Source organism: Rattus norvegicus, chromosome 15 (genome assembly GCF_021556685.1).
Source record: "Rattus norvegicus strain SHRSP/BbbUtx chromosome 15, alternate assembly SHRSP_T2T, whole genome shotgun sequence".
NCBI classification, from domain to species: Eukaryota; Metazoa; Chordata; class Mammalia; order Rodentia; family Muridae; genus Rattus; species Rattus norvegicus.
This window is the reverse complement of record NC_141548.1, coordinates 101,131,890-101,157,890: the sequence shown is the minus strand read 5'-3', so window position 1 is coordinate 101,157,890 and position 26,001 is coordinate 101,131,890. Positions and strand designations below refer to the sequence as shown.

Here is a 26,001-nt window from a genome sequence, read left to right as displayed (position 1 = left end):
GAGGCACCATGGGAGCCCCGCCACCTTGCCTAGGAGGGCTTCGTGTTCACAAGGACGCTCCAAATGACAAAGACTGGCCACTCCTTCCAGCCTCGAAAATGGCTCAGACCCTGGGTTACTCATGCTAGTGGTATTGCTTTATGCTGCACCCTTGCGAGGATGGATTCCACCAAGAGACCCGTGCAGATGTTTGAAGGAGTCTGGCACCATTTAGGCAGGTCCTTTTGGGTCCCTGAACCTTGAATGTGCCCCTATCTACCTGATAGGTGTTAACATGGTAAGGATGTGGAGCCGGGGTTGAGAGCTTGTATCCAAGCTGCCAAGCAAGGCTGACGCTGAAGGTTTGCGGGTCACACTTGTTTAGCCGGTGTCCAAGGACTAAGTAAGACCTAGATGAGTGTGCTCAGGAAGGACCTAGGAGAGCTGGTTGGGGTCCTCTAAACAGCAGGGCTCAAAATGGAGGCTTCTTGTCAGGGTCACAGACCAGTGGTTCCAGCCTCTTTTCTACCAAGCCTGCCCCTCTCCCCACCCCCCCTCCCCTCCGTGCCAATGCTGTTCCCACAATGCTGGGCTCCGATTCTCCTCCACCCTCTCTGCCACCATTTCATCCTTTGATCTCCCACCCACTCACCCCAAAGTCAAGTTTCTCTTGGCTCCTTTCTCGGCTGCCCTCCCACTGCTTCCCACACTTCTCTCTTGCGCCACAAAACAAATGTAAAATAACATTTCAAAAATATTAAAAATCGATGCTGATGAAATCGTGGTTTTGTTTTCTTGGAATGGGAGGCAGCAAGGACAACAGTCGCAGGCACAGCTTGGCCTGTGCCCATTGTTTCTGGGCAGAACCCTATCTGTTCACCCATGACCTGAAATCAGGATTTCCAAACAGAAACGTTTGCCGGATTATTTAGGGCAGACTAAGTTTTTCTCCCATATTTTTATTTTGACAAGACTATGAAAGCTGCTATCTCCTCATCTACTGAAATCAAACAGGCTGCTAAAAATAACCCTTGCAAGCTTTTATTACAAACGGGGAACGACACCTCCTCCTTCTCCTCCCAGTTTGCAACTATGATCAGCTTAATCCTTCAACTTTGCTGCGAATATTTGCACTGCTCTGGGGTTCTTTTCTTTCCAAGGCTGGCTTGTTCTGTTTGGCAGAGTTATTTGAACAGGTGGCTTTGCACACCCTATGCTAATGGAGGCTTTTGTCTTCCTTCACTCAGCAGAGGGAGCCGTTCAAGAAAGAAACGGTTCTTTGATGCTAAACTATTCACACCTGTTTGATTATCACGAGAATCACAATACCAAGCCAGGCAGAACTTCATCTAACTGGACACAAGAAGAGATGCGATCTCTGCTTCTTTTAGAGTACGAGACAAGCATCTCTAAGAGCATCTTTTCGTTGCTTAGGGCCAAGCGTCTTCCTGTTTCCACCAGGTAAGCGCATGGGCGTTAAGGAAGGTTTGGGGATGCCTGATTAGGTGCGAGCCTTCAGGAGGACTCACTAGACCTAGTTCGCCGGCTTGAGCCCGCTTCCCCCACCCTTTCAACAGGGGACACTTTCTGCAGGAGCTCCGGGCAGACAGCGCGCGCGAGTGCGCGCGCGAGCTCGGGATTGCGCTTGGCGCGCGATCACAGGGTCCCCGGGGACGCCCCGCGCGCTCCCTGGCTGCAGATCACAGGCGCCGCCCTCGGCCCGCCAGCGCGGGAGCCCGCCTGCTCCCTGGCCCGCGATCACAGGCCCCGGCTCCGCACCCTGAGGGCTGGGAGGTGGCTGGCCCCAATCTAAGAGGAGTGTAATGGCTGGCGCGTTCCCACGGGGAGGCCCAGGATCAAGCAAGGATTTCTAATCCTCTGAAAAGTGCCTTCCACAAGTGACAAGGTGGTACCAGCAAGGGAAGAAGGTGGGCATTCTGAGCCTAAAGCAGCTTTGTAGAAACACACCCGATTCTGGCTACGAGATTGCTATTTGAGTATGAACTTTTCCTCTGACCTGAACGTGGCCTTTTCCAGAACTGTTTTTGCATCTTGTTAGTTCACGGATCTCATGAAAAGAATGAATGAAATAAGTGCCTTGCACTAGGAAGAGACTAGCTTGGATACCCTTTAAAGAGATCAGATTTGTGGGTGTGACCATGATGATGGTCGACTCCATTGCCTACAGGCCTGCAGAGTAGCCTTGTATGCAAGCGTGCGTGCTTGTGTGTGCGTGCACATTTATACACTTGAGTCATGTGCTGATGGAGGCCTGAAATTGACTTGTACCTATTACTACTCTCCGTCTTTTTCGGTGAGGTAGGATCTCTCAAACCCAGAACTCTGCAGTATGGCTAGTCTGGCTATCCAGTTCGCTCTGGGGATTCTTGTTCGGTCCTGGTGCTCTGGAATGACGGGGAGGTTGCCGTATCAACTAAGCATGTATGTGGATTCTGGAGACCCAGAGTTTAGTTCTTAATTTTGTTGACAAGCGCTTCAACTATCCAGCATTTCTGCAGCCCGGATTCGAATTCTTCTTCTTTCTTTCTGTTTTTTGTTTGTTTGTTTAGTTTTTGGAAAGCAATATTAGTGTGTCACTATGAAGAATGGATCCAAATAGGACAAACAAGAGTCAGAGACTGGTTTAAGTTAAAGAATAAATTGTGAGGTGGTCAAATTACATAGCAAATTCTAGAAACTTAGAGGACTGCCACGGTGGTTGAGCAGTTTGATACAGTTTGGGATGCGCCTTACTGGAGCCTCTCCGTTGTAGCCAGGATTGTACTCTAAGGAAGAGGTGGGAAAGGAGGGGAGGACATAAGCTAACTTTAAATGCATGCATACACACACACACACACACACACACACACACACACACACACACATAGGTACATGTATGTACACATACATATTCCCTCATATTTCTCAACTGTTAGGGCATTCCACTGCAGGACTGTAACTTCTCGAGGGTAGCAACAATCAACATGGTAGCCCAATGATTAGACAGTATCCAGGATCTTTCCAGAAAGTTGTCTGGCTAAGGATTGGTAACATAACTGTCGGGATCTATTGGCAATCTCATAAAAAGTGGTATTTCCACTATGTTTATTGTTTTTGTTGGATTGTTTATTTGTTTTTCTTAATCTGCTTCTCTCTGTCTGGGTGGTTCCTCCGGGCTTTGATGAACCCAGCAGTACAATAAGGAGTCATTCTATCTGATCTGATTGTTATTCCAAGCCAATCTCATTGAAATCCAAAGACCCTTTCAAGTCACTGATTGCCTTAAAAATCTCATCATTGTCATTTTGGAGATGGACCCAAAGGGACATTCTTAGGAGCCAGGTACAAACTTATGTAGCCCTTAAGTTTTGGTGTATCTCAGACAACACAACTGATTTCACTGGGCTCAATGTAGGGTAAGCATGGGCATCTGGTGTTAATGAACCTGGATTTAGGATGACCCAAGGAGGCTGTGGCTTGACCTCCTCTGAGTTAACACTTTTAAAAGTTACTTTTTATATACATTTCCCAAAGCCTTTTTATTAACCTCAGAAAAATGGGGTGTATGTGAGGGTTCGATATATTGTGTGACCTGGGCCCGGTTATAAGAATTCAATTGTAAAAAGAGATTTTAAAAATTCTATCTGATTAAATACAGTACTGGTATTTAATTGGAATGTGTGTTATGCAACAAAATACCTAGCAAAAGCAACTTAAGGATAGAAGGATTTGTTTGGGTTCACAGTACAAGGGCATATAGTTTAAGGGCTCACAGTTCTAGGGCCCACAGTCCAAGGGTTCACAGTCCAAGGGCTCACAGTTCAAGGGTTCACAGTCCAAGAGCTCACAGTTCAAGGGTTCACAGTCCAAGGGCTCACAGTTCAAGGGTTCACAGTCCAAGAGCTCACAGTTCAACGGCTCACAGTCCAAGAGCTCACAGTTCAAGGGCTTACAGTCCAAGGGCTCACAGTTCAAGGGCTCACAGTCCAAGAGCTCACAGTTCAAGGGCACAACCTACAGTGTCACAGAAGAATTGGTGGGAGGAGTGTGATGCTATTGGTCACTTTGCTGTCACTGCCGAAAAGCAAGAGCAGTGAATGCTGCTGTTCACTCCTTTTGCTTTTTGATTCAACACAAGATGCCAGCCCGTGGGATAGTGGTGCCAAATATTGAGTGTGTCTTTACAACTAACCCAAACTAAAATCCCCTCACAGATATGCCCAAAGTTTTATCTTCAAGGAGTTTCTAGACCCTCTCAAGTTAACAACATTAACTACTTAGGACTGTAAAAAAATGTTCTGTAAAGACTGTGTGTTATATCAAACAAAATTCACAATTATAAACATCTAGATTAATAAGCTTTGAAATGCACACAGTTATATGACTTTATGATAATCAAGATTTCCATCTCTATTGAAAAACTCCTAGTGTCCCCTTTAAGTCCCTCTGCTTCATGAATTGCCAGATTTTAGTAACTAATTATCAGGTGCCATTCAGAAAATTCTTGTAACAGATTGGGGCATAAATGTAGTAATATGGTTTGTAAACTTTAGGGTACATCTTCTTTCTCTCAGAAAACAGGCTTTGAAAGGCAGCCATTGTGTTACACTTGTGAGTTAATTGGCTCCTGACTGGATCCTGTTGTGTGGATGCATGGATTAACGGTTTACCAGTTAGTGGGTATAGAGGTTGGGCAATGGGCTTGAAGATAGTCCACATTTAGAACACTAACTATTTTTTCCTTACATGGTAAAAGGCATATTTGTTGAGGATCTTGGGGGAAGGGGTTTATCCTGACTTACCTGGGCAGATTCTCAAGGCCAAAGGCAGAAGCAGATGAGAGAAAGATACATAGAGAACTCACGATGGAGCCCCAGCGGTAGGAGACAAAAGCTCAGAGCCACAGGGAATGGAGGGAGCCTCCAGACAGACAGAAGCTTGGCTCATGTCTTCCTTTTGAATCTCTAGTCTCCAAAACTGCAGAACACATCTTTTCATGTTCTTATTGGCTGCACCAACTTTGCTAAATGAAAACGAAAGCTTTGGTTTAATTCTCCTGTGGTTTTTGAAAGGTAATGTATATGTGCTTAGTATGTATTTCTAATGATAAGGATATAACTTCCTTTTTCTTATAGTAGAGCAGAACACACTGAACAGCCATTTAGTGGCCTCTGTCTCATGTCTCTCAGTCATGTACTATCTGGAACAATGGGACTGAGTCAGACTTTGGTATCAGCTGCAACATTGGGTCTATTCACTTCTTCTGTTGTTGTTGGATCCCAGAGAATGCTCTAGCAAAAGAAGGGAGAGCACAAACTGCACGTTTTGCAATATTTGGGTAGTCTTGCAATGTGCTGCTCTGAAAATCGTTAATTATTTCATCTCGGAGAGTTCACCTTCCAGTTCCCTGGGGTTTGGAAGCCGAGGTTATTAAACCTTTGTTCTCAGTTGCCCAACTTCATGGACATTCAGAGCCACAAAATCCAACCAGCTTTTTGATTCAGACAGCCCTCCTTCAGACATTTCCACCTGGAAACCAAAAGCTTGAAGGTTTTAATATACATGGGGCATTGGATGACCTTGTTACTATATCCTGAGTTACAGGGTTCACAGGTTGCCAAATGGGATGCATTGACAGGTGTTGTTTTAATATTTTATCTGCCTTGTATAGTTTTGCTGTTGTTTGAGGCAGGATCTCACTACGCCGCCCTGGCTGGTTTGGAACCTTCTATTTAGAACAGGCTGAGTTAGTAGTCACAGAGGTCTATTGCCCTCGGCCTTGTGAGTTCTGGGATTAAAGGTGTATGTTGTGCCTGACCGCCTTGTATGTTTTTAAAACACATTTTAGATAAGATATATCTTTGTAGAACTTCTTTTTAAAAACTTGCAATGGCTAAGTAAAATCTAGCATCCATTGAAAATAAATACAATTTTATCATGACTTTATTATTAAAAGCTCTATTTTTAAAAAAGGTAGTTGTTCATTTTTATTACATAGAGAGTAAATTGTCCATTAGTATATATCAATATATGTTGTCCAATTTCTGAGTTTAATCATATTTATCTTCTTTATCCTGGATTTACATTCTCGTTATAGAGTACATGTCTTATAACCTTTGACCAAAGGTATGGGGATAATGATAAACGCTGAATGTTTATTGACCCTCCCTGGGAAGACAGACAGGAGCCATCATGACTGGCTTATGTCCTCTCTCTTAACTTAGGGTGACTATCCTGTGGTCCGGTGGTTTGCATCCCTCCCCCCTTCCTCCCTCCCTCCCTCCCATGGCCCCTCATCTGTGAGGAGAACTTTGTGCGGTTATCTGCCTGGTTTTGTGGTTTGAGTAAGGACGGGTCTTACTATATTGCTGAGGCCGGTTTCAAACTCTCCATCTACCTGCCAGGGCCTCCCAAGTAGCTGGTATTATAAGTGTGCGCCTTGCTGGACTCATACATATGTCTTATTTCGTCACGTTGAGGTCTTGGAAGATAGACGCACGTGAAAAGGGTGTGGGAAAGAGAAGAAAGAGGCTTTGTCCGCGTTCTGCTTGTGGACAGGTATTAACTCTTCCTTCTCATGAAACCTCCAAGCTTGATGTAAGCCGCGGTGCCTATGGCACTATTTTTTAAAATTAACTTTTGCCTCCCCCTCTTCAGAGACAGCAGTGACCCGCTCCCAGTGTTGAACAGGAAACCTGTCCCTACCCTGTCTCGCACGGGGTAAACATTCTGGCCATTGTCTCTCACTATAGAACACCCCTAGATGTGCCCCCAAGAAATCAAGAATTTAAGTCAGCACACAACTTCCAATCCAAGCGAGTCACGAGACCAGGCACTGCTTATCGATGTGTCTGCCAGTTGTTCTTGGTTTAGCCTTCCTGTCTCTATCTCTCCCCTGTTCCCTTTCGTTCTTTCACCGCATGCGGGTGGGATGCTTTGACCAATAGCTTCCGGTTGGTTTGACCAATAGGTGATCACAAGAGAAGATTGGCAGCCTGGAGAGGGGGTGGGTGAGAGGACGCATTCCTTTTCCTTCCCTCGCTCAGGGAAGGAAGCCGTGTTGCGCGTCTCTCTGTTGTCCTTTTGTCTACATCTCTTCCTCCTCACCATGGCTTCCACCACACACCAGATCCTATCTCCTCCCCTTCGTCTGTACAATCCGATGCTCAAAACAGCAATCTAGTTTTGATCGTCTCCAGGCCTCACCCTCATGGAACTGTTCTACACTCCAGCACATCGATGGAACCTACCGTCCATCTGTGATGGGAATCTGAGTGGGTTGGTAGTAGAGACTGTTCTCCACCCCTCCATCCCCACCCCTGAGCGCTAATGGCCCAAGATGATTTCCATTCATTGATTTCCTCCCTTCCTTCTCCCTCCCTCCCCATTCACAAATTCAACACGGGTGCAGGATGTTGCCACAGACGCCAAACTTTTCAAACACAGGGCCATACATGGTGTGAGAGCCCCTGTCTTTGGAATCCCTCCCTTGTAGCGAGCCTCCTGATAACATCTAGTCTGAGGCCTTTTATCTTCACAGGTCTTATGTAACTTTATTGATGCTTCCTTTCCCAGCAATTCTTATCTTAATTGTTCTCTTCCTCCTCCTTACCCGTCTACCCAATGACTATTTGTCCTTCAAAATTCATTAAAGCATTTTCTTTTCCACCAGGGAGCCACCCTTAGTTCTAATTAGTATGTTCTTGGTTATACAATTATTCTCTGACCAAATACTTTGCTGAGTGCTTTGTATAGATTATTTTGATACTTTATAATGACGATTTAGGAGAGAACGCATTACGCTGTACCCTTTTCACAGTTTAGAAAACCAAGCCTCGTTGGGGACTTAGCTCAGCGGTAGAGCGCTTGCCTAGCAAGTGCAAGGCCCTGGGTTCGGTCCCCAGCTCCGAAAAAAGAAAAAAAAAAAGAAAGAAAGAAAGAAAGAAAGAAAGAAAGAAAGAAAGAAAGAAAGAAAGAAAAAAGAAAAAGAAAAAGAAGACCAAGCCTCGGTGTATTTAAGATGCCAAGTTCACTAAGGCCCAGGTTCACAGAGACAGGAATGATGGATGGAGCTGTGGTTCTGGCAAAATCACTTCAAAGACCACCACAGACCATTCATAAAAAGACTTCACTGTGCTTGCTCTGTGCCTGCTTCTACGTGGAATTCTTGCTTTACTCACTCGCTTTCCCACAGGCCACCAGGATGCCGGGGGAGGAATGACATCATTCTCAAGCTCAACACCTTCATGTTCTCAGGCGCTAAACCTGGTATGGAGAGGTTCAAACTTAGGTGGGTGTGGGAGTGCTTTACACTCCAAACCCAATGTGTCGAAAACATTAGAAACGAAGCTCTTTAATTGGAGGTTTTTACTAGGGAAAGGGAGTTTATTAGAATTACTAGGGCCATGATAGAGTCGCAGAGTGGTCAATGACTTTGTGGGGGCTCTGAGGAGAACTCAGATGCCAGCATCAGAGAGAGACCTTGTGGCAGGTCTGTGAAGAGAACCAACCATTTGACATTAGTTGTGTGTGTGTGTGTGTGTGTGCGGGCATGTGTGTATGTGTGTGTGCGTGTGTGATGTGTGTGTACGTGCATGTGTGTGTATGTATGTGTGCGTGTGTGTGTGCATGTGCATGTGCGTGTGCATGCGTGTGTATGTGTGTGTGCTTGCATGCGTGTGCGTGCGTGCGTGTGTGTGCGTGCGTGTGTGTGTGTGCGTATGTGCCTGTGTGTATGTATGTGTGCGTGTGTGTGTGTGCGTATATATGTATGTATTGTGCGTGTGTGTACGTGCGTGTGTATGTATGTATGTGTGCGTGTGCGTGTGCGCGTGCGCGTGCGCGTGCGTGCGTGCGTGTGTCTGTGTGCGTGTGTGTGTATGTGTGTTTGTGTGTGTGTATGTGTGTGTATGTGTGTGTGCGTGCGTGTGCGTGTGTGTATGTGTGTGCGTGCGTGTGTGTATGTATGTGTGTATGTATGTGCGCATGTGTGTGTATATGTGCGTGTGTGTGTATATGTGTGTGTGTATGTATGTATGTGTGCGTGTGTGTGTGTGTATGTGTGTGTGTGTGTGTGTGTGTGTGTGTGTGTGTGTGTGTTTGCCCACTGGGGCCGCGGAAGGGAATTGGATCTTTTGAAGCCGGGGTTATAGACATTCGTGAGACACCTGACACGAGCACTGAGATCCCAGTTCTGGTCTTCATGGCAGAGCACCGGAGCATCAGGAGAGCCATCCCTGGAACTAACTTTATAGACCAGGCTGACCTCAAACCCAGGGGCCTTGCCTCTGCCTCCTGAGCGCTGGGACTAAAGGTGTGTGCCACCAAGCCTGGCAACAAAGAAATTAGTGATTTCTAAAATATTCCAAAAGAGCTTTTGGCCTTTCTAGGAAAAAGAAATATCTCCTTTGAATTTCTGCAGCAAAGCTAACATTGTAATCAAAGCAATATAATAAATTATTAATGCTTATTAACATTTTGTCTTATCCTCAGAGCCATGTAAATACACTGATAGACTTTTGGGTACCTCATTAACTTTTGACATAACTGAGTGTGTCTGTGCACGCTGTAATCCCAGCAGTCCTGTAGGAGGCATAGGCAGGAGAGTCTAGAGTTTTAGATACATGAGTCCCTGCCTCAGGAAACTGAAATAAGCAAACTGAAGAAACATGGGATCCTGGTGCAGTGTTGGGGAGATGGAAGTCTGGGATGAGGTGCATCTTGGTGAGTTCTGTCTCACTGATAAAATTCACTCTGGAAGCATGGACGCCATGCTTGTATCAGAGACTCTGCACTCTGTCCTCTGACCTTTGCCCTCTGTACTCTGCCCTCTACCCTCTGACCTTTTCCCTCTGCACTCTGCCCTCTGACCTTTGCCCTCTGCACTCTGCCCTCTACCCTCTGACCTTTTCCCTCTGCACTCTGCCCTCTGACCTTTGCCCTCTGCACTCTGCACCATACACTCTGCCCTCTGCACTCTGCACTCTGCACTCTGCACCATGCACCACGCACCCTGCACCCTGCTCTCCGCACTCTGCACTCTGCACTCTGCACCATGCACCATGCACCCTGCACCCTGCTCTCTGCACTTTGCACTCTGCACTCTGCACTATGCACTATCCAGGCATGGAAATAGGAATTAGTGGAGGTTCACTGGGCACCTATAATTTTTTAAAAATATAAGCCCTTTAGAATCATATAGAGGTGACTTTGAATCTCAGTTCTCAGTTTAATAATGTAACTGAACAAGGTACCACACTTCGTCCTGCTGAGTTTCCTCATTTGCAAGCTACAAATAGTCCCTAATCCTACAGCCCCAAGAAGCTTCCACACATGTGGCCTTGCTGGCCTTATGTGCTGAATTGCTTCTGGACGCCTTGCCAACGCTCTCCTGCTCCAAGTTCCTCAAAGGTTTTCCCCATTGGCTGACTGATCTGGCTTCTCACATAGGATGGCCTTCCTCAGAAGTACCAGTGATGTAGCCAATGAGGGCCTGGTGTGGGCCTTCAGGATCCTGGGCCAGGTCCAGAGGCATGCCCAGTTTCCTCCGATTCATGGGAAAGCATCTTAATAATTTTATCACTTTATACTGAAGTTGGATTGTTGGGCACATAAAATGATTTTCTATTTATAAAATCATTTGCATAGTTCATAATACATAATGTGTAATGCATGGCACTGAAGTGGAGGTTGATTTTCTATCTGGCTTTGGATCCAATAATTTCGTTTTCAGGTCATAGATCATTCTTTCCATGCATGATAACCCTGGAGATGGGGTGTATTGTACGATCAATTTTGATCATTTGAAATATTTCACCTTTCTTGCCCACAGTGGTATGACCCAAGGTTTATCCAATGACTAAGGCAGGCTTAATTTAGCCTTTATGAAAAGAATAGTATTTATTTATTTTCATTAAGACTGTGTGTGTGTGTGTGTGTGTTTGAGAGAGAGAGAGAGAGAGAGAGAGAGAGAGAGAGAGAGAGAGAGATTGACAGACAGGCAGACAGGCAGAGACAGCAAGATCAATTAGAGGACAACTTTCGGCAATCAGTCCTCTCTGTCTACGTTGAATCCCAGGGAGCTCGTTCAGGTTGTAAGGTTTGTGTGAGATCCACTTATAGACACTGAATCATCTTCCTTGGCCAAGCTCAGGCTTTTTAGGAAAAAGGCATGCAGAGGATTTCAGAGTAGTGGCCAAGTAATGTCCGAAGTCCTTTTTGGCTCTAAGAGCACCATGCTTATGCTAATAAAAGTCACACTCCCTGTCAAGAGATGACAGCTGATCATGTCACCCAGGCCCAGCATCCAAGACAAGTTGCACTTGGAGATAAGATGTTCTAGAACATCAGATAATTCGAATCAGAAGAGAGAGAGAGAGAGAGAGAGAAAGAGAGAGAGAGAGAGAGAGAAAGAGAGAGAGAGAGAGAGAGAACTAGACGTCGCTGTGCTAACTTAACCGGCAACAACCATACTTTTCCTAACCGAATGGTGACTCTGGGTCATTACTCATTGGCCTTTGGAATGTTTAACATTTCCCTTGACTTTGGCCTTTATAAAACAATTAAGTCAACCAGGTGACAGCCAGTTCTACAGGGGCCAAGACAGCCCAACTGACTGTGGGAACAGTGCCCCAGACAATGAGTTAATGGAAAGTTATTGTGTGCGAAGGTTTTCCAGTCCCCACCCTCTACCTGTCGGGCATTTGAGGGCAGAGTTACAGGCAGAATCTCTTGGCAAGCCTCCATTCTAGTCTCTGGGACTCACCTCTGTATCCACTCAGACAGGTGAGGCAGGTGACATCTGCACCCTCTGCGCACATCCTGAGAGGAAAGTTCTAAAGTTCCCCTGGTGGGCCTTTTCTGGAAAACAAGGTTTCACAGTTCCCACTAGGTCATGTTCCCCAAAGAGCTATTGTTAGTTTTAGGAACGTCCTTTAATTCTGTGGAATTCCGTTGACCTGAGGCTGTATGACACCACACATAAGCCCTCAGCTCATTCTACTGTGCAACCAGGCAGAGCACCACCCCATGACTCAGTCTAAACGTGGGGGCTTTTCGTAGTCTTCAGAAGTGCTGACCGTGGCGTCCTTCCCTTTCTTCCATGTTCAGTTCCACGATGACTTGTGACTTTCAGTTAAATATACTGCGGGAAAAGAGGAGAGTTGAAAAAGTCTTAGCCATGAGTTGGCCGTCACAACAGATGTCTTTCCGTGTCTTCCTGAAGACCGTGGAGTGCATACATGAACCACAGATACTGGCAAACATCCCACGGTCTGTTTTCTGTGAAGCCGTTAAAATGCTGGTCTTGGAGTAGCATTGGACTAATTCTTCTTGGAGGCTCAGAACTTTGGAGGGCTACAGGAATAGAGAGAGGTTGGACAGTGAACCCCTCAATACACTTAGGAGGAGTGTGCTCTTGTATTCAGTGGGATAGCAGAGAGCTTGTAGCTCCCAAAACTACAGTTTGAAAAGCACTAGAAAAAAGGAACTTGAAGGTTGCAATGCTAACTATTCTAATGACTATTATATATCATATACATGTATTGAAATATACACTGTATTAAGTCATACATTATATATATGTGTATACACACACACACACACACACACACACACACACACACACACAGGACTTGTACATTAAAAACAAAAATAAATGCCAAGAAAAGCCCTGAATAGCTCTTAGTTATTTATGGAAAATGTGCAACAGACTGTAACATAATATATAAAGAGGAAAACAAATATTATGTCTAATGTATTTTTAGAATTTTTTTACATTTGTTTAGTTAGTGGGAATGTGGTATATAGTATACACCATGGTGCATGTGTGAAGGTTGGAGGACAACTTTTGGGGGAATCAGTTCTTCCTTTCTACCATGGGATTCTGGGGCTTAACTCAGGTCCTGGGGTCACATTTCAAGCGCCTTTCTTTACCCCACTGTGCCTTCCTGCTGTCTCCCTTAACATGTTCTCTCTCTCTCTCTCTCTCTCTCTCTCTCTCTCTCTCTCTCTCTCTCTCACACACACACACACACACACACACAGAGAGAGAGAGAGAGAGAGAGAGAGAGAGAGACCTGAAAACCAAGGCTTTCTCAGATCAATTTCGTCAGGTGAGAGAAAATTGTGGTAAACATTAGGGCCCAGGATTCCCAGCAGACTCACATCCATGAGATAGTCCTTGTGAACATTTGAAGTATATCAACACAGGCATCTAAATTTTTAATTATCGTGTGCAAAGAAGTAAACATTAAGGTGCCGTAACTGTCCCCAAATCTTAACGCTGAGAAACATCTTTCCACATCCACTTTTAACCCCGAGGCAGTTTTTAGAGAAAGAAACTCAGATGAGATGCACCCAGCCACTTCTAATTAAGCGAAGGACAGAAATACTACCCTGTCCTTAACACAAAGGGAAATCACAATTGGCTCCATCTTACTCTGACGAAAATGAAGCCTTCCAGTCTGTCTCTTTGTGTGATGTTTTACGGAGATGCGATTTTAAGCATGCAACTCTCTAAGATAAAGGCCTAGAAGATCTCTCTTTGCAGGAAGCCCCTGAGCTGTAATAAATGAAAACAAAAAGAACAACAATAACAAAACAAAGAAACAGAGAAAACAAGCAACCTCAAAAACCCCATAGGAGACGGGCAGCAGAGCTCCTCAGAGTGGACAGAATCAACTCAGCCATTCACTGAGACTTCTTGGGATTAAACTGCTACATCAACAAACTGGTCGTCTAAAATGGACATACTGCGGCTTCCAGAGACTTGATGGGTAGGTTTTAAATGGGGATTGGGGGTCCAAGGAGATGTCTCAGGGATTAAGAACATAGGATACAAGCTTGGTTTACTGGCACTCTCACAGGGCGCCTCCCAATCTTTTGTAAATCCATCTCCATATCTGATACCCTCTCCAGGAGATCAGATGCCCTCTCATGGCTTACAGGCCCCCCGCATGAATGTGCACATACCCTTGCCTACATACAAATATACATGATTTAAAAAAAAAAACTTTAGATGAAGCAATAGTAGCAGCAGCCCAGGCCGTAGGCATTGACACTGGACAATGGTCTTCTTGATCGCTGGGAGAACTTACCCTGCATCAGAGGGACTTCCAAGGAAAGCAGAATATGACAACGACAAAACGATAGGCTTGGTTGAAAATTCTGGCCCTCCTCAATCCAGAGGCAGAGGGAGAGAAGGTTCCTTTACAGCTTTTGAGAGCGCTGGACCCTGTGACATACTCCTAGCCCTGAAGAGTGAGCTTGCCATCACTCATGTTTTAAAAGCCCTCCGAGTAAATTCGATGTCACTCTTGGGTTAAGAACTGCTGACAAAAAGGTCACCACAGAACTCTCAACCATGAAGAAACACAAGCAGATCTAACTGACTCTGAGGAGAGGCTGAGTGTGCGTACAAAGTCAGTGAAGTTTGGACGCAGAAGCAAAAGGCACTGTGGGGAACCAAGGCAAACAGGATTTGATTACTGATGCTATCAGCGCTTCTCAGCAGCACTAAATGCGAGTGAGAAATATTACTGAATCTCCCTTCCCTGAAAAGCACACATAGTACCTTAATTCTGTTGTTGTTGTTGTTTTAGGGATGAAGAAATCAGGCACGGAAAGCGTACAGCATCATGCCTCACTTTTTTACAAAGATAGTAGGTTGAAACGACCTTCTAGTGATACCCACGTGAGATCTCTGTGACTGTTACCCAGCACATAGGAGAAAGGGTCTTTGAAGAACTACTTAAGTGTTCAGAGAGGAGGAGGCAATTCAAGATTACTCAGGTAACCTCTAGATCTAGTGATCACTATCCTTTCAAGGGGTGAGGTATGTCTGTCTTCTGTGAGACAGACGAATGCAGAAGCCGTACAAGAGGTCAGCATGAAGCAGAGGTGACATCAGAGTGATGTGGGAACAGCTTCCAACAGCAGGTTGCTGGCAGATAGAGAAGACAGAAGTGACAAATGGATTCTCCCTGAGGCCACCACAAGGGACAGATTCTTCTGACGCTTGTAATGATCCAGCAGATTTGTGGCTATTTCTTAAGGTGGTCCTAGGAGGGACAAAGTAGGTTTCAGAGACGGTGGCTTTGCTTCAGGCTTGGGGCCAGTGCCCAGAGAAGAAGTGTTGAGGACTTTCAGGCAGAGACAGAGCCCTTTAGATGTGGTGGTAGGGGTTGCTAGCAATGCTCTCCAAGTCCCTTCTTCACAGGGAGACTGGCCTGGGAGACAGGACTCAAAGTGAAATAGCCACATGCACCCATCAGAGTGACTGGACGTGGAGCCGCTGTCAGCACATGAACTGAAAACAGTTCTGTGTTTTCTTCAAAGCGTCAATGTGTATCTAACATAGTCTACCCGTTACACCCTTAGGCATTGAGCTGAGGAGAATGAAGATGTTTTGTCCACATAGGGCTTTGTAATGAGTTTTCAGGGCTACATTATCTGTATACTCAAAAGGAAAATACCTCCAATGTCCACAGATGGATAAACAGGAAAAACAAAGCTTAGGTCGGTGAGATGGCTCACAGAGTAAAAGCACTCGCTGGGGAGCCCGAGGACCCGAGTTTGATCTCACCTGATGAAATGAGAAAAAAAAAAGCAAAATGCTATAGATCTACACCAAAAAGGTACTGGTTATTACTAGAACGCCATTTCGGGTCTCCATAGCCACTTAATTATCAAAGCTATTGCTGAGTTAGACTATGTGCTGTGTCATTCCGTGTGTATACTTAAAAACATTTAGTTCTGCAAAGATGTTTATCAAAGGGAAAGTGATCTACAGTGATGGGGGGAAGGTAAATGAGTGTCAAATGGTTGTCTGGGAGCAAGAAGGGTTGGAGGGAGCTTGGGGGAGAGCCATGGGGGAATCTTTCAGACAAAAATGCTAGCAGTGTTTTAGTTGGGTTTTCATCGATATAGAAACAGTCCCAACTGCTCAAAATGCATCCTTGAAACCTATAGAGTTTCCTAACTCTTACTAACCCTGTCTCAACAAAGCTGCTACAAAGAAATTTCAAGCTACAGTTGGTGGTTTACACCTGTTGGGGAGGGTTCCCAGTTCAAGGTCAACCAGGGACCCCAGCAAATAGCAATCTCCAAGACGTCCTGGGCTAAATAATAAGGCTGGTGTCAGCAACAGCTACAAATGAACAAGCTAAAGAAAACCGAAGCTAAAGGACTTTCAAAATCATGTCTAAGTGAAGAGAAACAGCTAAAAGGCCAGCAGTGAGCAACCAGATTGACAGAGTGGACTCAAAATGGGAGGGCCACGGAAGGTACTCTGCTTCCGGGTCAGCACCAGAAATAAAGGAAATGGGTAGGTGTTTTGTGATAATGAGAGGATTCCACGTGACAGGAAACACCGGCCTTTCTGGTTCGGTCGACTGGTTTCCCAGGGTCAGGACCATCCTGTGTTGCGCATGCTCAGAATAAGCTCTCTCCTCAAGTTGGACTCCTGTTTCGGAGGGAATCCTCGTTATTTACCGAACCTCAGATTTCTGTCTCTCTTCCTTAACAGCCCATGCTCAGCCCCGGCTGAGGGAGCACCCCTATATTCTTGGACTCAAGGCACTCATCTCATTGGGAACTTCTTGAGACCAGAAGCTCCCAGGAGCGCGGGTGGCTGCTCCCCCACTCCAGCTTCTCTAGGAGGTTTTGTGTTGAACGTCTGTTTTGTTCCAGAAACATCTTCAGACCCACCGCGAAAGGGCTCTGTCTTAAATACCTTTGAAAATAGCACAACAGTTGTTTTCACTTTTCCACTTTAAAATAGTCTTATGTTTATAAGGGAAATTTTAATTAAAATATTGGAAAGCAGGGAAAAGGAAACCTTGTTTTTGTTCCTCCCACTATTCAAACGTTAGAGCAAATAACTTTCTAATCCCAAGCCCCTTTTTTCTCTTTCTCACAGGCTTTTGAAAAACTGTGCGTGTGTTGTATATATAGCTTTACTTCCCCTGTCTTATAACAACCCATTTCTGCATGGTTAGTGTTGTTTTATTGATAATAGAATCTTCTCTCACCAATGCATTCCAACCACAGTTCCCCTTCTCTTGTCCTAGTAGCATTAGCTATCAACTTGACACAGCCATGAATCATCTGCAGAAGTCTCAGTTGAGGGTTTTATCTATCAGGAATTATCTTGACTGTTAACTTATGCAGAAGGGCCCAGCTTTCTGTGAGAGGTGGGGTCCCTGGGCAGGGAGTCCTGGGCTGAATAAGAAAGCTAGCTATGTGTAGGCTTGTGAGTTGGTCAGAGAGGGAGTCAGTCAGCAGTTTCCAGTGGTTGGTGCCTCCAGATTGCATCCTGTCTTGCATTCTTACCCTCCCTGCCCTCCATGATGAGCTGTGATGTCTTTCCCGCCAAGTGTTCTTGGGTCGTAGTATTTGTCACACTAAGAGAAGGGAACCTAGGATAGTCCTACCGGCAGACACTACAAGGAGGTTAGATGGGGATGTCATGTAGGGAAGACTTCACTCAAGTAACAAAATAAAGTCCAGTGTGCGGGGGCCCCTGGGCCTAAGCAGGCCCAACACTTCGGTTAAGATGAGGAACTGGCTCCTGACTGTTGGCTAGCATTCTTGGCACACCCCGGCACATAAACCAAAGAGCTGTTTCACTGGTTAAGGTTTTTTCCAGCTTTAGGATTCTGGGTTCTGTGATGCACTCTGATTCTTAGATGGTGTGATGGTGACTGTACGGGTGCGGCAGAACAGCCGGGGCAGGGGACCACACGACATTTGGCAACAACCAAAAGTCGAACACCCAACGACGACAAAACATTCAAAAGGAAGCGAATCCGGGATGTTTCTGGCCGCCCTCAGCCACACTGCGTTTCCACTGCTGCACTGCAGCCTTGGCTGCCCACGTGCACACCCTGATCAGGGCGAGCAGCTCAACGCCTCAGCTCAGATTTATCCGTGAGTTGCGCTGTTACCATAATGCAGTTTCTGTTGTGGAGAAATAAGTCCTTAACCTTTCCCGCCGTCACTCTTCATCGTGTAAGTGTCACTGGCGTAGCTTTTGATTGTATTCCATTTGAACTTTTGCTTTTTAAAAGTGTTCTTTGATTGGCTGACAATTAACAGAAGTTACCCAGTGAATTGCGACTTGAATTAGGACAGAATTTCTAACCATTCCGAAGCAGTCCTGAGTACCCTTTGGTCATAGTATATGATGTATTTATGCTAAGAGGTGTTGTCGGCACTGACAGTTGTGCAATCCCAAAACGGACCAACTCTGGTAAACCTCACAAATGCTCTGTGCCCTACAGCATCAAATACGCAGCCGAGAGTTTATTCCTCATGTAAAAACCCTTCTTGCTGCTGTGAACATTGGCTTTTGTCCTCAGTAAATGATAAAACTATATGTAACCAAAGGTTTGCTTTAAAATGAATTTATAATTTGTTATCACTAAATATGTTACTCTTATACTTATTTTGATACCTCAGAACGCAGAATCACTTATAATTTGGGGGCTACAAAGGATCATGGGTGGAAAAGGTTGAAGATGCTCATCTGCTCCTCTTTGTGGATCTTTCTCTGTGCGTGTTTGTGTGTGAGGGAATGTTTGCTTGCGTGCCTGTGCAAGTCAAGGTCAGAGGTCAACTTTAGCTGCCTCTCCTCGGGGATCATTGACCTTGGTTTGGTTTTTAATGGCAGGGTCTCTCCCTGAGCCATGAGATTCTCTGAGTGAGGTAGGCTGGAAGGCTAGTGAGCCCTAGGGTTCTACCTACCTCCACCTCCCCAGTGCTGGGATGATAAGTGTACACAACTCTGCCAGCTTTCCATGTGGGTGTGGGGATCAAACTTAGGTCCTCTTCTGTTCTGGTGCAAGAACTGAATGAGCCATATCTCCAGTCCTCTTCTTAAATGAAATGCCTGAATGGAGCCTTCCAGGCTCCCTACCAATCTGCCTTACCAATTCCTTAAACACCTAAAAGTTATTAAGCAGGTGCTTAGTGAGGCTGCCCACTGACTTAAACTGAAGCCGCCAGGGTTTACTTGAACCTGTTTCAGCAGGTGCTACAAGGGAAAAAAATGATTAATGTTGTTGAATTCCATGTTTATGGGAACAGTTAGTTTAAAAACATCTTCCCTGTATTGGCACCCGCATGCATGCACACATGAGCACTCTCACGGGGTAGTTATCATGGGTGCCATGACAAACATTAAACAAGACCCAAATCAAGCCAGGCGTGGTGGTACACATGTAATAATACTTCTCGGAATGCTGAGGCAGAAGGACCAGGCATTCAAGTTCAGCCTGGACTGTCTAACAAGAACCTATCTCAAATAAACAAATAATTACCTGAATCAACATGGCGAGACTCAGTTTCAAAAGTGAAGCAAACTCCAGTAATGGCAAGACTGGAGAACAAGGGTATGACAACAATGTATCCCATCCACCCTCCATTAGAAGGATCTTCCGTCTAGGAGGCTGATGAGAACTACGGGGAGATCACTGGACTCATCCATCCTTTACAACATCAAATCTGCAAGATTGTACAACTCCAAAAATAACAGCAGAGACACCTGCCTTTCAGTCCCGCCATAGACACCTCCTTTAATTAAAAGGTGCAGATCATTAGCACGACTCACTCCGGTTACTCTGGATTCTCTCGAGTGTCATTTCCATCAGCTTTTCCTTGCCAAACTCTCTGCTTTGCCTTTTGTTCATTTATTCTAAACAACGATTGTTACTGATGCTTACTGAAGAGTATTATTACACAGGATGGGGGAGACTCTTCATTTCCCTAGAGAGTGAATCTAGCCTCAATGCAGTCACCAGTTCAGAAATTCAGGACGAAGGATACAAAATGCTTTAGAAATATAAAACAACACATGAAAATGGCTACTTAATCAATAACCTGTGGGCTGTTACAACTCAACAAATATAAATGTAATATAAAATATACAGCCAGGCTAGGATAACGCTAAAAGGGATTATTTTAAGTAATTTAAAATAAAACATTTTAACAAATTGAAATCACGTTTCTTATGAAAAAGATACAAGAATCTCATTTTCTTTTAGTCCTTAGTTTCTTCTTTGTTAAGAAGTTTGGGGACTGAAGAAATGGCTCAGCAGTTAAGGTCACTGACTGCTCTTCCAGAGGTCCTGAGTTCACTTACCAGCAAACCACATGGTGGCTCACAACCATCTGTGATGGGATCTGGTGTGTCTGAGGACAGAGTGCTCATATATATCAAATAAATCCTTTTAAAAGGAACTTTGGGACAGTGAACTCTGAAATTACTGTGGAAGTAATCTCGTAGATAGGGGGACAGTCTCTTAAACAAACCGGATCTTAAGGGTGCTTTAAACAAGACCCTTCTTGACTTTGCCCGTTCAAAATTGATAAAGAAACTTGCATTTGAGTTGGTTTAAACAACCAGAAACGGTATGAGCTTATTGATTTTTCAACATGTTTGAAAGAAAAGGAATCCAATATTCCCTGCTCTGTGAACTTAGATATGTCTCTATCTGCCACAACGACTTGTCTCCTCACTCAATTACTGAAGGTACCTTAGGGTAAGCATTCACTCAGGAGTTACTGTCCAACAGAAAAGGCAGGGAAGCCCATTCATTCTCTTTTTTCATTCAATGGATTTATGCTTTTAATGAGCCAGGCGCACACGAGGAAGATCTTTCATTACAAATCTTCACAGTACAATGGTGCCCCCCGACAAGTTACTATAAAACCTTCTATGGCACCCCCTTCAAATAATTTTACTTCTCAGAAATAATTCTAGCAATTAAGTCACTTTGAGATATATAAAACTGTGTCCCTCAAATCACATTATCAACAACTGTTTACGGAAAACCTCTTACAAACAAAAGCCTGCAGAAGACTCATGGGTCAACAAGACAAGGTTCCTGCCATCAGAGAATTTACCACTGGGTTAGAGGGGCCACAGGGAACATGAATAACAGGACAACGGATTAGAGATCACTGCAGGTGTAAGAGAGTCTGCCAAAGCTCTGGGAGAGAAAAATGACTTCTGCTTAGGGCTGCCTGTCAGTCATTAGGTTGCCCCTCCCCTAAACCTGGCAAGAATCCTCCAGGTCTCCTAATTAAACTCCCAAAAACAAATGCACAGCTCAATCCTTCCCTTTGCATATAGAAGGTGTGTAAAACTATTTATTGTATACATACAAAAGCGGATGACTTGGCATGTGACTTGGGTCTCAGATAATTATGATCACTTCCACGGGAAGGTAGACGGTGTTCCTGATTCAGGAACATAGGCAGAAAAAGGGCCAAATGCTTCCTGTAACCCCACGTTTCCAGTTGAAAGGAGCTAAGGCAGTCACACCAGGTGCCACAGGAGACACATCCCTCAGAGATGTGTACTTCATTCCTCTCAGGTTATGACCTGTAGGCCAGGCAGCCCTCCACCATACTGTACACACCTCACCCCTGAAGTAGACGGTATTAGAGTTTGTCACAGCAAGGGGATGAGAAGGTCCTGAAGGCCACCTTGACCCTTCGGTGCTGCGGCTTTGGCCTACAGCCAGTTAGAACTAGTCACGTGGCCAGCCTGACCTTGAGGATGCCTGGGGGATATGAAATGGATACAGAATGTTTTAACATGTGGTATTCAGAACTTTCTGACATGCCTGCTCATTTGTTGAGTATGTGACATACTTGCTCTATCTCACACGTAATATTTCCGGCATGTTTCACCCACTGTTTCCTTTTTCCTTTTTTCAGACCACACATCAAAAGTCTGACTTCTTCTGCCATTCTTGTAAACTGAAGGTAAGTGCTTTGTCCTTCTGTGCTATGTAAGAAATCCTGGCTTACGTACAATCATGACTACATTCGAATTACAGACTTTGCACAAACGATAGGAACTTTTCGTAAATGTGAGTGGTAGAATCCTTATGATTTATCAGGTATGTGTTTGGATGTTGGGTCTTTTTGTTTCTTAATCTTGCCCCAGATCTCTGATCAAGACTGGGTCACAGAAGGACTTAATATTTCCTTTTGTAGGTTGCAGACAAACGTGAACAAAGGCAGCAGGGAAAGAAAGATACGGCAGAATCCAGATCAATAAATATATCTGATACTTGGCCTCCATGGGCTCTCACACACAGGTGCTCTTCCTCTGAGAGTGGAGAGTGGGGTAGATTCATCGTAGGAGAAATGGGTAGATGCTTAAGTGTCTGAAAAGGAAACAAAGAACGCTTAGGCAGAGTTTTCTAAGAAGGTCATGTTGGAACTTGGAAATAAAAGCCGAGATGGATCACTATGATTTGTAATCAGAAATGATTAGCTGGGTCTCGAGAAAACAGTTCGTGATGAACAAAATCTTACCTGATTTTTTTTTATAACATGAGAGTTATCAAATAGATTCTGAGTGTAATATTAGTTTGCTATTGAAAAGAAACCTCTGTGGTCACATACCCCCTAAAATGACAAGTCATCAAAACATCCCAAGCAATGGATGCCCTTGCTCCCAGCCACCTCATAGGGATGGAACTCCACAGGGCAGCAGCTCTCCCTCTAGCCTTTGGGAGAGTCAGGATCAGAGCAAGGCTGGAGGGCACCGATGGGCGCCGATGGACACCGTGCATCTTTGTTTCTAACATATGATGCTGCTGCCACTATTTGGGGCCACACTGAGAACTGCTGTGTCAACCCCTCCTTGTAAAAAGGCCTGAATGAAGATGGCCGTGGAGACTTGTACACCATACAAATGTGTGTGAACTTCATATCCAGGTACTATCTGCTTCTAGACACTCATCGACTGAGGGGGTCTCCTTCAGGTACGTCTTGCTACTTCAATTCCTGCAAAGGCAAAGGCGTTTTAGACTGTGTCTGGATGGAATTAAGTGGGGAAATCATTTCCTCACTTTCGTGATGCTGCAAAACTTCAGATCTAAGAAATATGCTAAAAATTCTGTGGTTCCTCCACGCCTGGGAAGCGATACCCAGTGAGGACGGTAACCAGAGCATCATGTTAGCGTAATCTGGTCTGTTTATGAATAGAGCAAGGAACGTACATTTGACTCCTTATTTCAGAGGGTTCTACAGCTACAGACACAACCAACTAGTGCTCAGAAAGGTGGAAGGGGAAATTACATTTTGCTCAGATGTGACTACATGCACAATTTTTTTTTCCAGAGCTGAGGACCGAACCCAGGGCCTTGCGCTTGCTAGGCAAGCGCTCTATCACTAAGCTAAATCCCCAACCCCCACAAATATTTTCTTATCACTCGTTCTAAACAATACAGCGTGAGGACGGTATACCAAGTGCTTACCCGTGAATTAGGAGTTATAATTAATCTAGAGAATAGGTTTAGAGAATATAGGAGGATATTTATATATACAAAATATATGTGCATGCCACACATTTTATTATTTTATTATTTTATTTTTTGTTGGTTATTTTATTTATTTACATTTCAAATGTTACCCCTCTTCCCAGTTTCCCCTCCACAAACCCCCATCCCATCCCCCTCCCCCTACTTCCCACCCACTCTCACCTCACAGCCCTAGAATTCCTCTACCCTGGGGCATCGAGCCTCCACAGGACCAAGGGCCTCTCCTCCCATTGATGTCTGACAATGCCATCCTCTGCTATGTACATGGCTGGAGTCACGGGTCCCTCCACGTGTACTCTTTGGTTGGTGGTTTAGTCTCTGGGAGTTCTGGGGACTCTAATTTGTTGGTCTTATTGTTCTTCCTTTGGGGTTGCAAACCTCTTCAGCTTCTTCAGTCCTTTCTCTAACTCCTCCAATAGGGACCTCGTTCTCAGTTCAAGGTTTGGCTGCAGGCATTCGCCTCTTTGTCAGGCTCTGGCTGAGCCTCTCAGGAGACAGCTATATCAGGCTCCGGTCAGCAGGCACCTCTTGGCATCAGCAATAGTGACTGGGTTTGGTGGCAGCATATGGGATGGATCCCCAGGTGGGGCAGTCTCTGGATGGCCTTTCCTTCAGTCTCTGCTCTACTCTTTGTCCGTGTATTTCTTTTAGACAGGAGCAACTCCGGGTTAACAGTTTTGAGATGGGTGTGTGGCCCCATCCCTCAACTGGGGGCAGTGGCTAACCTCTGGATATGGCCTCTGCAGGTTCTAGCTTTTCTTTGTTGGGTATTTCCATATCCACATTTTATACAAAGGGCTTGGACGTCCGTGGACATTAGTGTGGGGGACACTCACTCCAGTTACTGGTTGGCAGCAGCAAGGTGCAGTCAACGTGATGCTTGCATTGATCTGACGCCATTTTACAGCATGGTGGCTTTAAAACAGACCACGAGAGAGGTCCCATCACATCACGGAAAAGACTCCTTTGTCCACGTAAGAAATATCTGGCATGAGAGGCGATTAATAATCAAGGTGCATTTACCCAGTGAGGTTAGTAGAAACCAGTCTCTCAGTAAAACAAGAAGAGCTGACTTCCAAATTGCTAATTAAGTCATTATGCAGAGAGGTCCCTTCCCGTCTTACTTAAAATGTCTTTCACTGTAAACAAATGGCTCTACTTAGCAATTTTTATTAATAGAGTTTCTGTATATACAATACCACTTTTAAGTTTAACATCACATTACTCAAGCGCCTTGTAAAACATGTAATAAACGTCCAAATTATAAGGAATATAGAAACACTGCACAACCTCGCAAGTCGGTATGAAAATAAACCAGGCCCCAGGAAGTTTCAATCACCCTGCCACCCACCAGGAGGTTCACAGGGAACAAAATAATGAAAATGTTACTGTTTCCAACCTGGCTGGTAGCTGTCACTCTTGGGGGTCTTTGAGCGCCTTCAGAAGCAGAGCAAGAGAACCTAGAAACAGAGTTATTTTTAAAGAGAAACTAAGAAGGTGTGGGAGCTTCTCTAATGTTTCACTCCGCTCCACTCTGGGCACCAACTGGCGTAATACCAAGCCTGTACATATGTCGCTTCTCTAGACCGGGGGAAACCCTCTGACAAGGAGTACCAATAGAATCTGGGAAACTACTCAAAGCATTCATTTCCTCTGCTTGTGTTTGTGTACGGGGAAGGGCAGGTGTGCAAGTACCACAGTAACTGCAGTTAAGAGAACGGCTTGAAGAATCTGTTCTCTCCTTCGACCATGTGATTACCAGGCATCGAACTCAGGTCTTCCAACTTGGTGGCAAGCACCTTTACCGACGGTGCTATCACAGTGGCCCCGGATAGAGTTTTTTAAAGGCATTATTCACTGGTAAAGTTTCACTGGAGTCTCCCATCTGGTTGCTGGTTGTCCGTGAATAGTCACAGCGACTTTAAACATAAACCAGCACATTCATTTCAATGGTTTGGGTTGGGCAGATTTCTGGCAATGGACAGATGGCTTAGCAGTTACGAGTGTTTACTGCTGCTGCACAGGACCTGGGTTCAGATCCCAGCACCCACATGGTGGCTTACAACTGCCTGTTAACTCCAGTTCCAGGGAATCCCACAACCTCTTCTGACCTTCAAGGGCATTTGCACTCATATGGTGCACATAAACCTGCTCTCTCTCTCTCTCTCTCTCTCTCTCTCTCTCTCTCTCTCACACACACACACACACACACACACACACACACACACACACATTACTTTAAAAATTTACAAAAGCGTATCACCCTTACTATAAGGAAATCACAATAGGTCATTAATACAAGTGTTTCTTGCAGAGAAATGCCATGAGACTCTTGGCACCCGGCGCCTTTAACACATTCAATCCACAAGCTTCCATCGTTAGGTCTAGCACACACTGGCTTTAAGAGTCTTCTCTGTCATGAGCCCTGCCGCACCTAGCTTTTAGCCCCATAACTTATAATTCTTATAAAAACGTTGGCAGTCATGCATCGTTTCTCATTAAGACTTAATAACAGTGATCTCCACTAAGGGCCCATCGTTCTAGGTCATCATTATTTGGATAATACATGCTATTAAGAATTATCACAAATAATTGAAACTAAATCACACTTGTAAAAATAAAGGCACAGAGTCCATATTGAAGTGTGGCCCTCCTGGATAATTCTCCCAGACAGAGTAATGTA

General features: G+C 44.9%; 1 long non-coding RNA gene across 1 annotated transcript in view; it reads left to right on the top strand.

Moving 5' to 3' along the window:
• The first annotated feature begins 874 nt into the window (after positions 1 to 874).
• Positions 875 to 26,001, top strand: part of LOC148001146 (uncharacterized) — a 45,298-nt gene continuing 20,171 nt past the window's right edge. Inside the window, exons 1-2 of the long non-coding RNA XR_015638568.1 lie at positions 875 to 1,440; positions 21,703 to 21,750. This is a non-coding gene — a long non-coding RNA (uncharacterized LOC148001146). The remainder of the gene's footprint in view (positions 1,441 to 21,702; positions 21,751 to 26,001) is intronic.